The following is a 14,891-nucleotide window of genomic DNA, read 5'->3' as shown; positions in this document are numbered from 1 at the left end:
AGCCAAAAGCACATCATAGATCTATTACTAGATTGAAATCTAGAGCAAGTAGTTCAAAACTTAGCTACGAACAGTTCTTCCAATCGCGCATGGTGTTTAGCGTACCCCCCTCCCCCCCCCCACATAGGGGGCTCTGCCCCCTTTGCACCTCCCCCAAGTAGGTTGGAGAGAAAACGTGTGTTGTGACAGGTCCTCCAAATTAGATCCTAGTGTTGTAATGGCTCTACACAAGCATGGATTCTCACTTGCAAAGGAGCAACCAAAAGCCCATACCCGAACAAAGACAAACAGAGACCCTAGAACCTCAATGGGCCAATCTAGCCAACAAGGGAAAAAAGGCCACACCACAAACACATGTGTGTGTTGTATTCGAACTACATCTAGTCAAAGTGGAAAGCAACAACATCAAGCTACAACCGCGAGGATGACTTATGGCATTCCTAACAATAGATACACCTTGAATAGCACTGCATAGACGATCCAAGACATCAGTGGAGAATCCACATCTGGTCGTACAATTGGGGACTCAAAGGTATGCATCAAAAGGTTGAAATTTACATGCCAAGACCCCGAAGATGAAGACATAGTACCATCTGCTTATCTTAGGGTCAAACTCACTGCAAAAAGAGAGCACACTGTCGATGCCCTCATTGATGAAGGAGCTGATTTTAATATCTTGACCTATGATGCATGGACCCTACTAGGCCAACCAGAGCTCACATCAACTAATGTAACTCTTAGTCCTTATGGGGGACACTCACAAGCATTTATAGTGAAGTGCAAAATCCTTGTAACTATTGAAATGGAAAGCTTGCCTATCCTATTCCATGTTCCTCCAAATAGTGCTAATTGTGGAAAGGAAACCCTCCTCGAACGACCTTTCAAAAGGTTGACGAAGTGTGAGGCCGACTATGTAACACAAAGGATACACTTGACACTATCGGGTGTGAGGATAGTCACAACCTTTAGCAAGGGTGACCTCATCGAACCTCCAGGGAAAGGCAAGGAAGGTGCTGACATAATAGGCAAGCCTACTAATGAGAGCAAGGACTTGTTGAAAGAGTTGATACAAGCGCATGTTGAATAGACAGAACCAGTGAGCAAGGCCGTGCTTGAAACAAGAAGGTCAGGAGACAATGCCAAGGATAGGTTTTGGACTTACAAATATCGTAGAAGACCACAAAAGAAGCCCAAGCCTTATAGACGAAGGTATAGATGGAGAGCTAGCACAATGCCGCGATGGATATCCAAAGCATTGCTACGTGCACAAAGGTATTACACAGGTAACTAATGGATTTGGGTACCAAAACCCCCTGCTAAACCTCCTCTATCGGCCGAAGGCTAGGATGTATCAAGAGCAAAGAAGCGTAGGAGGAAACGAAAAACCGTCTCGAGTCAAAAACATTGGAGCGATCGAGCCCCTCACTATTGAAAGCAAGAAACCAAATGAGACTATTCGAAGGGTGGATCCTCATCTGCCTAGCGTGCTTGACAAGCAGAAATTAGATGTAATCGTTGAGGGTACGCAAAAGCCACTAGTGCCCAAGGAGCCTTTGATTTCCTAAGAGGATAACAAGCATCATATGCACAACATTTCTCATGGTAAGGTTAACTGCTCAACAAAGCAAATGGCAGAATCATTTAACAACCACAAGTAAATCTTCCAGCTATTGTCAAAGCCACTTAGGAGTCCCAAGTCTCCTACGCCCTCTTTTCCTAAACGAACACATGAAGCACAATAGTAGTTGTCAAGTACGGCTACTCAATTCCAATCTCTATCTCCATCTAAGTTTCCAAATGTCCAAGATGTTGAGATGGCAAGCTCAACACATGTGGATATGGATGATGGACCGCCTGGTTAGATGGATCCACACGTCTACACTTAGCACGTCGGTGGTCATTATGACTCTCACATGGCCACTGACTCATTACTTATTATATTCAGGTTGTTACACCTATTTACAGCTGGCATAGTTATAGCGCCAGTCGACTAGTGTAGTCGGTTATGCATTGTTTGACTTAGTAGGCCACTTTCCTTTTATGTTGTATCTTATCTATATTTTGTGTACATTGAAAAGTGTGTGGAAGAAGAAGAAGAAATCAGCAAGAAAACTTTTTGGCCTCCATCTCTCTTCTTGTCTCTTGAGTGCTTCTCCTTGTGCATTCTGTGTGTGTTCGGCGCAGCATCTTGAGCAACCCCCTCCACCACGCGATTCTTGACATGGTATCAGAGCCGTGCCATTGAGAGAGGCTGATTTTGAAGGTTGAAGCAAAGGAGAAGAAGCAAGGTTTGAGCAAGCAAGCCACAGGTAAGAAGCTCTCCCATCCTTCCACTCTTTCTCTTGGATAGTGCCTGTGGAGGCACCGGAAGCAGGGCAGAGCAAAAATCTCAGATTGCAGTGAGATTTGGTGTGCGCGAAGAGCGCTGTATATTCTGCAAATAGGCCCTTTAGGGCTTTCCCGCAGTTATTTTGGGCATTTGAGGCCGTTTTTGGGCCCGTTTTAGAGCCGCAAGGTTGTGGACAGCAGTTTCAGGGTACACTGTGACTTTGACTGTATTGACTGAACATGGGTGCGCAGGTTACAGATTTCAGATCTGTAAGTTCAAAGGTATTTACCAGTGAGTAAACACAAGGTTTATCTGCAAACTGGTTGCAGATTGCATGTATTGTTGAGCAGACAGTAAAAAAGGCTGTCTGGTGTATTGCTGTGCACTACAGTTCAAGGGTTGCAGAAGATTTGCCTACTGTTTGGTATTAGTTTTGTGATAATGGCAGAGAACAGTAGAAGCCCCATCATTGAGAAGCTCGACAAGAACAACTACCCATCATGGAAGTTTCGTGTCACGAACTTCCTTATTGGAAAAGGCCTCTACGAGTTCGTTTCAGGTGAAGAAAAGGAGCCGGAGGTGAGTGATCCTCCAACTGCAGAAGAGACAAAGGCACGAAAGGAATGGAATGCAAAAGACAAGAAGGTCATGTATTGGTTGTCTGCAGTAATTGACAATAACATGCTGGGACACATTAGAAATGCAGAGAATGCATATGCAACTTGGACCATACTTGAAAGTATGTTTTCTATAAATACAAAGGCACGAAAGATTCAACTCAAGCAAGAGTTGAATACACTGAAGAAAGGGAAGATGTCTATCAATGAGTATGCACTGAAAGTAAGAAGCATTGCAGATGCATTGGCAGCGATTGATGCAATGCCCGATGATGATGATTTGGTGTCGTCTACCTTGGGTGGACTTAACAATGAAAAAGGCTTGGAAGTCTTTTGTAACTTCCGTATATGTCAGAAAGCCATTTCCAGATTTCGATGAATTGGTCTCCCTTATGATCACTGAAGAGATCAACATGCAGAGTGAGACATCTGAAAGAAGTGGTGAACAGGTCCAAGCTTTCTACTCCAGTTCTGGAAGGGGATGTGGCAAGTTCTCTTCAAGAGGCCGTGGTACAGGACGTGGTAGTGACAACCAGCAAAACAGATTGAATCAGCAATTTGGCGATATGCAGGTTTCAGGAGGTCGTGGTAACTTTAGAGGCAGGGGGAGCCTTAGAGGAAGAGGTGGATGGCAGAACAGAGGTTCTAACAACTCTGGTATTGTGTGCCACTACTGTGGCAAAACAGGTCATATTGCAGCCCAATGTTATGCTAAGAGAGATGATATCCGCAGTGGTAAGTTGCAGCAAGGAAACTATGCATCGTCTTCACGACAGAATGAAGACAAAAATGAATGTTTGTTCGTTATGCAGCATATGCTGAATGCTGTTACAGGAAAGGGAACACATGAAGATGTTTGGTATGTTGATTCAGGTGCATCCAATCATATGACCAGCCATGCAGAATGGTTTGGAGAGATGTAAGATTTGCAGAATGCAGGTTATGTGCAGACGGGTGATGACTCATGCCACCCAATTTCACACATTGGAAAAGTTCCCTTGTCCTTGCATGATGGTAAGACAAAGAGTCTTTCAGATGTATTACATGTACCATCTATTACAAAGAACTTGGTGTCAGTCGGTCAAATGGTAGAGCAAGGGCTGCAAGTCAGATTTAATGCAAAGGGCTGCTTTGTAGAAGACTTCAATGACAAGTGCAGGTTGGTAGCAAAGGGAAGTAGAGTTGGACGTATGTTCACTCTAGATGCTGGAATTCCTACTATGAATGCGGCTATGTATGCCAAAGGAAAAGGTGTTGTTGCAGACATTGAAATTTGGCACAAACGCATTGGACATGCAAATGTACAAAGGCTGAAATTAATGCAGTCCAAAGGGTTGGTTACAGGTTTGCCTACATTTAAAGTTGCAGAATTTCAGAAGGTATGTGAAGCATGTCAGTTTGGTAAGCAGGCAAGACAACCCTTTTCACATGACAGAGATGTAAGCAGAAATATCCTTGATGTTGTGCATACAGACATTTGGGGGCCTACACAAAATGTATCTCTTGGAGGTAGTTCATACTTCGTCACATTCATTGATGATTGTTCTAGAAAGCTGTGGGTATATTTTATGAAGGAAAAGAGTGAAGCATTTGAGCACTTTAGAACTTTCAAGGCTGCAGTTGAAAGAGAAACAGGCTTGAAAGTAAAGTGCCTGAGGTCAGATGGAGGGGGAGAGTACCTCTCAAATGAGTTCAGTGATTTTCTGAGGTCTCATGGGATAAAGAGACAGTTCACATGCAGGTATACCCCACAGCAAAATGGGGTTGCAGAAATGAAAAACAGGCATATTGCAGAAGTTGCACGCGCCTTGATGGCTGAAAAGAATATGCCTAAGCATTTTTGGTCTGAGGCTGTTCATACTGCTGTTTATATTATGAACAGAACTCCCACAGTTGCAGTTCATGGTATGACCCCCGAAGAATGTTTTACAGGTAAGAAGCCTGATGTTTCACACTTGAAAGTGTTTGGCTGCATTGCGTATGTTCATGTGCCAGATGAGTTGCGGAAGAAATTGGATCCAAAGGCTGAAAAATGTGTCTTTATTGGATACTCTTTAGAGTAGAAAGGGTATCGTTGTTACAACCCTGTCACATGTAAGTTCAGAGTGAGCAGGGATGTCATCTTTGATGAAATGAGCAGTTGGTATGCATCTAGTAGTGATGCATTGGATGATGATGATGATCATGACACTCATGTGCAGGCTGAAAAGCAAGAATCACTGACTCTTAGTGGACCAGAGACATCATCTGGTAGTCCTTGGTCTGGGAGACTAAGGAGTACCTCTACATCTTCGGGTGCATCTAGTAGCACTACAGGTAAAGACAAAGGAAAGAATAAGGTGTCAGAAGGCATTGATGCAGTTCTTGATGGAGACTCCAGTGGCTCAGAGAGCTTGGATGATGAGCTTGGCATTCCTTCAGTGAGGACTCTAGGTGTGCAGAGAGCACGCATTAATTCAAAGACTCCATTGAGTGATCCAGTGGTGCGCAGGTCTAGCAGGGTGAGATACCCTGTTAAAAGATTTGGTTTTGAAGGTTATGCAGCTCACCATTATGCTTATATGATGAAACTAGTTGAGGATGTTGAGCCCACATGTTTTGAGGAGGCTGTTGGTCATGCTCATTGGGATGCAGCAATGGATGAGGAGATGACTGCATTAGAGGCCAATAAGACTTGGGATCTAGTATCATTGCCGAAGGGAAAGAAAGCTATTGGATGTAAGTGGGTTTATAAGATTAAGCACAATGCAGATGGTTCTATTAGCAGGTACAAAGCTAGGCTGGTTGCAAAAGGCTATGCCCAGACATATGGCATAGATTATGATGAAACCTTTAGTCTAGTTGCTAGGATGGCAACTGTCAGATGTGTGATTGCTTTGCAGAGCAGCCAAAGGTTGGAGGTTGCAGCAAATGGATGTAAAGAATGCCTTCTTGCATGGTGATTTGCAGGAAGAAGTGTATATGGATCAGCTAGCAGGTTATGAAGATTTAGAGCATCCCACGTATGTGTGCAGGTTGAAGAAGGCACTCTATGGGCTCAAGCAAGCACCTAGAGCATGGTCTGACAAGATTAGAGAGTATCTTGTCAATATTGGCTTTTATGTTTCTGATGCTGATCACTCACTTTATGTGAGAAAGGGAGATGCAAGTTTGGTCATCATAGTCATCTATGTGGATGACTTGATTATTACAGGTGACAGTGATAGTGGGATTGCTGAAGTCAAGGACTTTTTGAAGAAGAAGTTTGAGATGAAGGATTTAGGTGAGCTAAGATACTTCCTTGGCATTGAGGTGATCAGATGTGATGATGGTATATGGCTGTCCCAAAGACAGTATGGCTTGGATATGTTGTCCAAGTATGGTATGACAGCATGCAAACCACTTTCAATTCCATTGGAGCAAAATGTAAAGTTGAGTGCTGATGTTGGGGATGAGATAGAAGACCCTACTATGTTCAGGAGGATAGTGGGGAGTTTGATCTACATGACCATTACAAGGCCAGACTTGAGCTATGCTGTTGGTCTTGTGAGTCAGTTTATGCAAGTACCTAGAAAGCCACACTTGGATGCAGTGAGATGCATATTGAGATATGTGAAGTCCACATTACATTATGGGCTTTTCTATGAGGCTGGTACAGACGTACATGTGTTTGGATACATAGATGCAGATTGGGCTAGTAGTATGTTTGATAGACGATCTACCAGCGGATACATTTTCTCTCTTGGTAGTGCAACAGTTGCTTGGAGCAGCAAAAAGCAATCTACAGTTGCTTTGTCGAGTACAGAGGCTGAGTATAGAGGTGCTGCTGTTGCAGCATGTGAGGTAGTATGGCTGCAAAAATTACTGGCTGATTTGGATGTGCAGGTGGAAGGTCCAGTTGTCATTTATTGTGACAACATGAGCAGTATACAGTTGGCTAGGAACCCTGTGTTCCATGCTAGGACAAAACATATTGAGGTACACTACCACTTTGTGAGAGAGAAGGTACTAGAAGGTGAGATTGACTTGGTGTATTTCAGCACACAGGATCAGATAGCTGATATCTTCACGAAGGCATTGGGTACAGAGAAGCTTCAAAATTTTCGAAGCTTACTTGGAGTTGCAGAGATGCAGTTGAGCTTGAGGGGGAGTGTTGAGATGGCAAGCTCAACACATGTGGACATGGATGATGGACCGCCTGGTTGGATGGGTCCACACGTCTACACTTAGCACGTCGGTGGTCATTATGACTCTCACATGGCCACTGACTCATTACTTATTATATTCAGGTTATTACACCTATTTACAGCTGGCATAGTTATAGCGCCAGTCGACTAGTGTAGTCGGTTATGCATTGTTTGACTTAGTAGGCCACTTTCCTTTTATGTTGTATCTTATCTATACTTTGTGTACATTGAAAAGTGTGTGGAAGAAGAAGAAGAAATCAGCAAGAAAACGTTTTGGCCTCCATCTCTCTTCTTGTCTCTTGAGTGAGCTTCTCCTTGTGCATTCTGTGTGTGTTCGGCGCAGCATCTTGAGCAACCCCCTCCACCACGCGATTCTTGACACAAGAGGTGGGACATGACACCACCCTTAGTTCTCAGCCTAAGGGTATGCTTGTGCAATCCACTGTGACTAGCTCAACTGATGCTCGATTCACACAAGTGAATGCTCAAAGGGCAACAAAAGATACGATCACTTCTGATCTGCCTAAGGACTTGGCACCGCAATCCACCAACAATAGCAAGTCCACTAAAGTAGCAGCTATCGGTTCTAATTAGGAATCGGAGGAGGAGCTAAACAAAGGAGAATTGACTAAGGAGCTAGACTCCCCGAGAGGAGCAGCAATCGTACCATCACAACCTCACGAGGTTGTTCAATAGGCCGGAGCTATGTTCCATAAGGACACACTAGAGAAAGAGAATGCTGATGCCTAACCAATCACATCAACGACGACTGACCTAGTTCAGGGTCCTGAGTCTTTAAAGGATACACCTCAATGGCCTAAGAAAAAGAGGTGAGAACAACGAAAAAAACAACGACAATTGCAAGTGGTTGTAGACACTAAGAAGGTTGAGACCAACAGTGCTAGATAGCCGAGGAATAGAGCATCGAGCCCACCCACTAAGGAACCAATTGCCATGTCTCCTAACAGTGGTGAAACCTCAGACACACCCGTGTGTTTTGAAAAGTCAAAGCAATTATTATCATCAACGGTTGCTTGCAACACTCAATCCACTGACAACAGAACTTGCATTGACCAATAAAGAGTGGATACAACATTGTCACAATAGGGTGACAAGACTATACCAATCACATCCGAGGAGAACCATGACACAATAATAGCAAAACCTCAGGAAAAACAGAAAACGCGGGGAATATAGGCAATCCTAGCATTGGCCAATCTTGCTCATCTAGGCCCAACCCCTCAGCTATGTTTAAGCCTAGAAAAACTCCCAGAACCTTGTAGGAGATAGCAACCAAACATGCCTTCATAGAACATAGAAGTGTCATAGAGTGTTTGACTGAGATGAATGCTAAACTCAAAGCATTCGCACGTGTCTACGTCCTGGCAGACATGGGTGCATTCCCTAGGGAGCAGCTTGAAGAATACTTGCCATTTCCCCTATCTTGGGAAGAGCAAGAACATCTCGATGAGTACTATGACATGCTCCTACATGAATGCATGTGACTCATCTCCGATGAGAAAGCCGACAAACTACGCTTAAGTGTGACATTCAATGATGTGCTCTGCCAACCAAATCTCTTAGAGATAGAGCAACTAAAGCAACAACTAGAGAGTCGAAGTCAATTTGAAAAATGTTGGTTTGAAAATCACATTACAATGGCCAAACTGGGAGCCCAGATTATGACAGTCTCAGAGGAGCGATGGGCCAAATGGGGGTCTCAAAGAGACCCAACAAAGAGACCCAACCTATGCATGTGGCACCAACTTCCTTTCGAGTGCTGACTGTCATTTGGGGTATGGATGTAGCTAGAACTAGCCAAGAGAACTCTCTGATTGATAAAGTTCCCACTGAGGAGAAGCTACATGTTGCTAATAGACTCGGACAAGGTACCATGCTACTCGATGTTGCAAAATATCTGATGTTATTGAGTAGGCTGCCACGAGTACTAGATGCGTGTGCCATACTCCAATATAATCCTGAGTTCTACAACTGGTTTTTATCCTCACGAATTGACATGGATTCATAAATGTGTACATAAATAAACAATGGATTTTGTGACCGTGTATAGATAATACCAACATACACAAGCAAGCTTAGTCAAGCGCAGGGAGAAAAGTTTGGGCTCCTCAGGTCGTTCTCTAACTACACCTCTAGAAGTTGTGTGACCATTCTCACCTCCGGGTAGAGGGCAGGTAGTCCTCATGACCGCCATGGGAAGCCCTAACTAACGCCTTGAAAGTGTACACAGGCACCGTATCTTTCTCCAGGCTCTCCCTTCACTTCCAATCTCCCCTTCTAGTTTAGCTAAGACACATGAAAGACATCATGGATTCTTGTGTTTGAAGGTAAATCTAGTTGATAAACAAGATCCCCAACTCACTTGATAATGCGATAAGGACCATAAAACCTATGAGCAAGTTTGTTATGTCCTCCTTTAAAAGAAGAATAACATGACTTGGGAACCTTAAAAAATACCCATTCATCTTCCTCAAACTCCACATGTTTTCTTTTTTGATCCGCATAGATCTTCATTGTCTCTTGAGCTTTGAAAATGTTGTCCTTGCATTGCTTCATAAGGGCCTCCATCTTTTCCAACTCCTCACATGCTTGTGAATTTATATCTTCATGAAACAATTCGGAGGGTACTTGTACTTTGTAGCCATATAAAGCTTCAAAAGGAGACATTCCAATGCTCATATGGTAAGTATTGTTGTAACAAAACTCCGCAAGATGGAGCCATTTGTCCCATGCATTTTGTGTCTCATGGCAAAAGTGCCTCAAATAAACTTCTAGCCATTTGTTAACTCTTTCAGTTTGCCCATCCGTTTGTGGGTGATATGCGGTACTAGGAGTCAAAAGAGTCCCCATTGAAGAGGAAAAACTCCTCCAAAAGCTACCCATAAACTTAGTGTCGTGATCGGACACAATCTTCATTGGCAAACCATGAAGCTTGAAAATACGTTCCATGAATTATTGAGCCACTTGCTTCGCTGTAAATTGAGCCTTAGTAGGGATGAAATGGGTTGATTTAGTCAACTAATCAACTACCACATAAATGCTATTCCACCCATGCTTAGTTGTACGCAATCCCACAATAAAATCCATAGAGATATCAATCCACTTGCCTTGAGGAATAGGGAGTGGCTGAAGTAAGCCACAGGGTAGAAGAGATGAGTCTTTATTTTGTTGACACAGAAGACATTACATCACATAGTCCTTGACATCCTGCCAAATGCCCTTTCAATAGAAGCTGTTATGGATGTTGTCAAATGTTTCGAATAGCTCATGATGACCTGCTAAAGGTGAAGAATGTATCTCATGCAAAATATGGTCTTTGAAAGAGGATTGTGGTATCAAGTAGACTCTACCATGATACCATAAAAGACCGTTGTGCCAATTAAAATTGGGATACTCTTCTCCTTTTCCTTTGAAATTCCTTCATCATCTTTTATGCTTGCTTATCAAGCAAATATTCTTCTTGGACGTCATGAATCCAATCTCTATGTACAATTGAAATTGAAGATAAAGAACATGCCCACATACGTAATAAAGCATATGCCACAACATTATCTTTTCCAGTCATGTAGGATATTTCAAAATCATAGCTTTGAAGAGTAGCTAGCCACCTCCTTTGTTTAGGGGAAAAATTTGGTTGGGAAAGGAAGTATTTCAGCACACGATGATCACTCTTCACCTTGAAATGGCTACCATATATATAGTGATACCACTTTTTGATAGCATGTAAAATTGCGAACATCTATTGTTCATAGACATGTAGTTGATGCTCTTTGTCATAAAGCTTGCGACTTTCATAGGCTATAACTCCATGGCCTTGATACAAAACAACCCCAACTCCTCTTCCACTAGCATCCGCATATATAATGAATTCCTTAGAGAAATCCGGGCATACAAGAATAGGTGCTGAAACTAATAGAGATTTCAGCTCATTGAAGCTCTTGTCAGATGGAGTCCAAAAGATGTTGAGATATTTGCAATCACACCTACTTTAGTTCCTTTGTATAGGACAGCTAGGCTAGAAAGATGCAGTCCATTCTAGGAAGAGAGACAAAATCCCATATGCACAGTGGATGTTAAGTGCTACCAAAGAACTCTATAAAATGATGTACTTGAACTATCACTTTCATACTATATTAATTCAATAGTACTTGTCTCTTCTGTCAAGTATATGTGTCATTGTTGTCCATACACAAGATTGTGTTTATGAGTTCAAGTCTCAATCTTGAAACCTAATTCACTTATGTAACAGTTGTCTACATTGTCATGTCAACATGAGTTGTGTCTTTATCTTCCATCCTCCATAGCTTCTGCCTTTGCCATGCTCTAGATCCCGCATCTTTACCATCGCTATAGGCCGCGATATGGATGAGGAACATAGGGCTTTGATAGGCCTTGAAAAGAGCTACATTTTCATTGAATTTTTTTTGAAAATAATCAACCATAGCTCCTGCAATCAGCAAAAAACCAGGCCCCTGCCATGAAACCCTAAAATCCACCATAGCCAATTTTCCACTTAAGCTCAAAAATCTCATTATTTTCTCTCTCCTGCCACCTAGAGCAACACACTGCCACTCAGATCTATTATCCCAGCATCAAATCAAGGAGGGGAAGAACCTAAAAAGATTGAAGAAGGATCGACGACCCCAAACAAAGAAGATTCAAGCTCAACATCAACACAGACATAGTCTCCGCATAGTGTGTTTTCACACTGTCATTACTTGTGTCTCTTGACACATTGTAATATGCTCTTCCATTGATAAATCTCAAAATTCTGAAGTTGATTTGCTATTGTTCCTGTAAGTCTAACATGGGCAAAGACTCTCCAAATGCTCCGTTCAAAGGAGTCGGGTTTCACACCTGGCAAACCCGCATCAAACTCATCCTGATGAAGAAGGGCCTCTGTGCCATTACCATTGGAAAAGAAAAGAAGCCTTGTGATGCAGATCTTGCTATAACTTGGAAAAAGAACGATGATAAGGCCCAGGCCATTATCAAACTGGAGCTAGACGACAGCTATATCCACAATGTGGATAACTGTGAGACCTCACAGGATACATGGAAGAGACTTGACACCTTGTCCGGTGCACAGTCTCAATCATCAAAGTATGGTCTCCTGATTGAGTTCTTCAGGCTTGAAATGAAGTCTAGCACATCACTTGCCACACAACTAAATTACATGGAAGGACTTCTAACCCAACTTGCAGGAATCAACATTAAAATGGAAGAAGATGTTTGCATCGGTGTTCTACTTAAGAGTTTGCATCCTGAATATAATAATGTATCAACAACCTTAATCAACATGCCAAATCCTAAACTTGTTGATATCCAAGCATCACTATTAGAAGAGGAAAAGAAGCTAAAAACTAAGGAAGAACAAAGTACCTCTAGAGATGAGCATGCATTATATGTTGGCAACAGGTACAAAGGCAAGAAGGATCAGCTCTTTTGTGACTTCTACAAAAGGACCGGACACACTAAGAAGTTCTGCCATGCAAGAAAGAGGTCCCAAAAGGTCTATCTAGTTGCAGTCCAAGAAGAAGAAGAAAATGGAGCAAAGGAAGAAGAAGAAGAAGACCACCAGGAGAAGGACAAGCCTCATCAATCCTTCTATTCAGATAGAAAGTTTTGTGTTTCCTAGCCCTAATGTCTCAAACATAAACTTGTAAACCTCCTCAATTATCCTTGTACTACAGCCTCTATACACTTTGTAAGGCCCCTGCTACAGCCTCTGGTTGTCCATCATGTTTGTGGTACCCACACTTAGCCTTTTCTACGATAGCCTCTGGTGTTTTGCCATGTTTATGGTGTGCCCACACTTTGCAGGTGTTGCTTTCACTAAAGCCTCTACAAACTTTGTACTTTTGGTTGTGATTGAGGAGGGGTGTTGAGATATTTGCAATCACACCTACTTTAGTCCCTTTGTGTAGGACAGCTAGGCTAGGAAGATGCAGTTCATTCTAGGAAGAGAGACAAAATCCCATATGCACAATGGATGTTAAGTGCTACCAAAGAACTCTATATAATGATGTACTTGAACTATCACTTTCATACGATAATAATGCAGTCCATTCTAGGAAGAGAGAGAAAATCCCATATGCACAATGGATGTTAAGTGCTACCAAATAACTCTATATAATGATGTACTTGAACTATCACTTTCATACGATAATAATTCAATAGTACTTGTCTCTTGTGTCAAGTATCTGTGTCATTGTTGTCCATACACAAGATTGTGTTTATAGTTCAAGTTTTAATCTTGAAACCTAATTCACTTGTGTAACAGTTGTCTACATTGTCATGTCAACATGAGTTGTGTCTTTATCTTCCATCCTCCATAGCTTTTGCCTTTCTAGATCCTGCATCTTTACCATCGCTACAGGCCGCGATCTGGACGAGGAACATAGGGCTTTGATAGGCCTTGAAAAGAGCTACATTTCCATTAAAAAAGTTTTGAAAATGATTAACCATAGCTCCTGCAATCAACAAAAAACCAGGCCCATGTCATGAAACACTAAAATCCACCATAGCCAATTTTCCACTCAAGCTCAAAAATCTCATTATTTTCTCTCTCCTGCCACCTGGAGCAACACACTGCCACTCAGATCTATTGTCCCAACATCAAATCAAGGAGGGGAAGAACTTGAAAAGATTGAAGAAGTATCAACGACCCCGAACAAAGAAGATTCAAGCTCAACATCAACACAGACATAGTCTCCGCATAGTGTGTTTTCACACTGTCATTACTTGTGTCTCTTGACACATTGTAATATGCTCTTCCACTGATAAATCTCAAAATTCTGAAGTTGATTTGCGACTGTTCCTGTAAGTCTAACATGGGCAAAGACTCTCCAAATGCTCCGTTCAAAGGAGTCGGGTTTCACACCTGGCAAACCCGCATCAAACTCATCCTGATGAAGAAGGGCCTCTGGGCCATTACCATTGGAAAAGAAAAGAAGCCTTGTGATGTGGATCTTGCTATAACTTGGCAAAAGAACAATGATAAGGCCCAGGCCATTATCAAACTGGAGCTAGACGATAGCTATATCCACCATGTGGATAATTGTGAGACCTCACAGGATACATGGAAGAGACTTGACACCTTGTTCGGTGCACAGTCTAAATCATCAAAGTATGGTCTCCTGATTGAGTTCTTCAGGCTTGAAATGAAGTCCAGCACATCATTTGCCACACAACTAAATTACATGGAAGGACTTCTAACCCAACTTGTAGGAATCAACATTAAAATGGAAGAAGATGTTTGCATCGGTGTTCTACTTAAGAGTTTGCCTCCTGAATATAATAATGTATCAACAACCTTAATTAACATGCAAAATCCTAAACTTGTTGATATCCAGGCATCACTGTTAGAAGGGGAAAAGAAGCTAAAAACTAAGGAAGAACCAAGTACCTCTAGAGATGAGCATGCATTATATGTTGGCAACAGGTACAAAGGCAAGAAGGATCAGCTCTTTTGTGACTTTTGCAAAAGGACCGGACACACTAAAAGTTCTGCCACACAAGAAAGAGGTCCCAAAAGGTCTATCTAGTTGCAGTCCAAGAAGAAGAAGAAAATGGAGCAAAGGAGGAAGAAGAAGAAGACCACTAGGAGAATGACAAACCTCATCAGTCCTTCTATTCAGATTGAATTTTTAAGTTTTGTGTTTCCTAGCCCTAATGTCTCAAACATAAACTTGTAAAGCTCCTCAATTATCCTTGTACTACAGCCTCTATACACTTTGTAAGGCCCCTGCTACAGCC

This window comes from Lygodium microphyllum, chromosome 28, assembly GCF_053477565.2.
Source record: "Lygodium microphyllum isolate KBCC chromosome 28, Lygodium_microphyllum_v1.1.10, whole genome shotgun sequence".
In the NCBI taxonomy this organism is placed as follows: domain Eukaryota; kingdom Viridiplantae; phylum Streptophyta; class Polypodiopsida; order Schizaeales; family Lygodiaceae; genus Lygodium; species Lygodium microphyllum.
The sequence above is the reverse complement of the archived record's forward strand: the minus strand, read 5'-3'. Positions refer to the sequence as shown.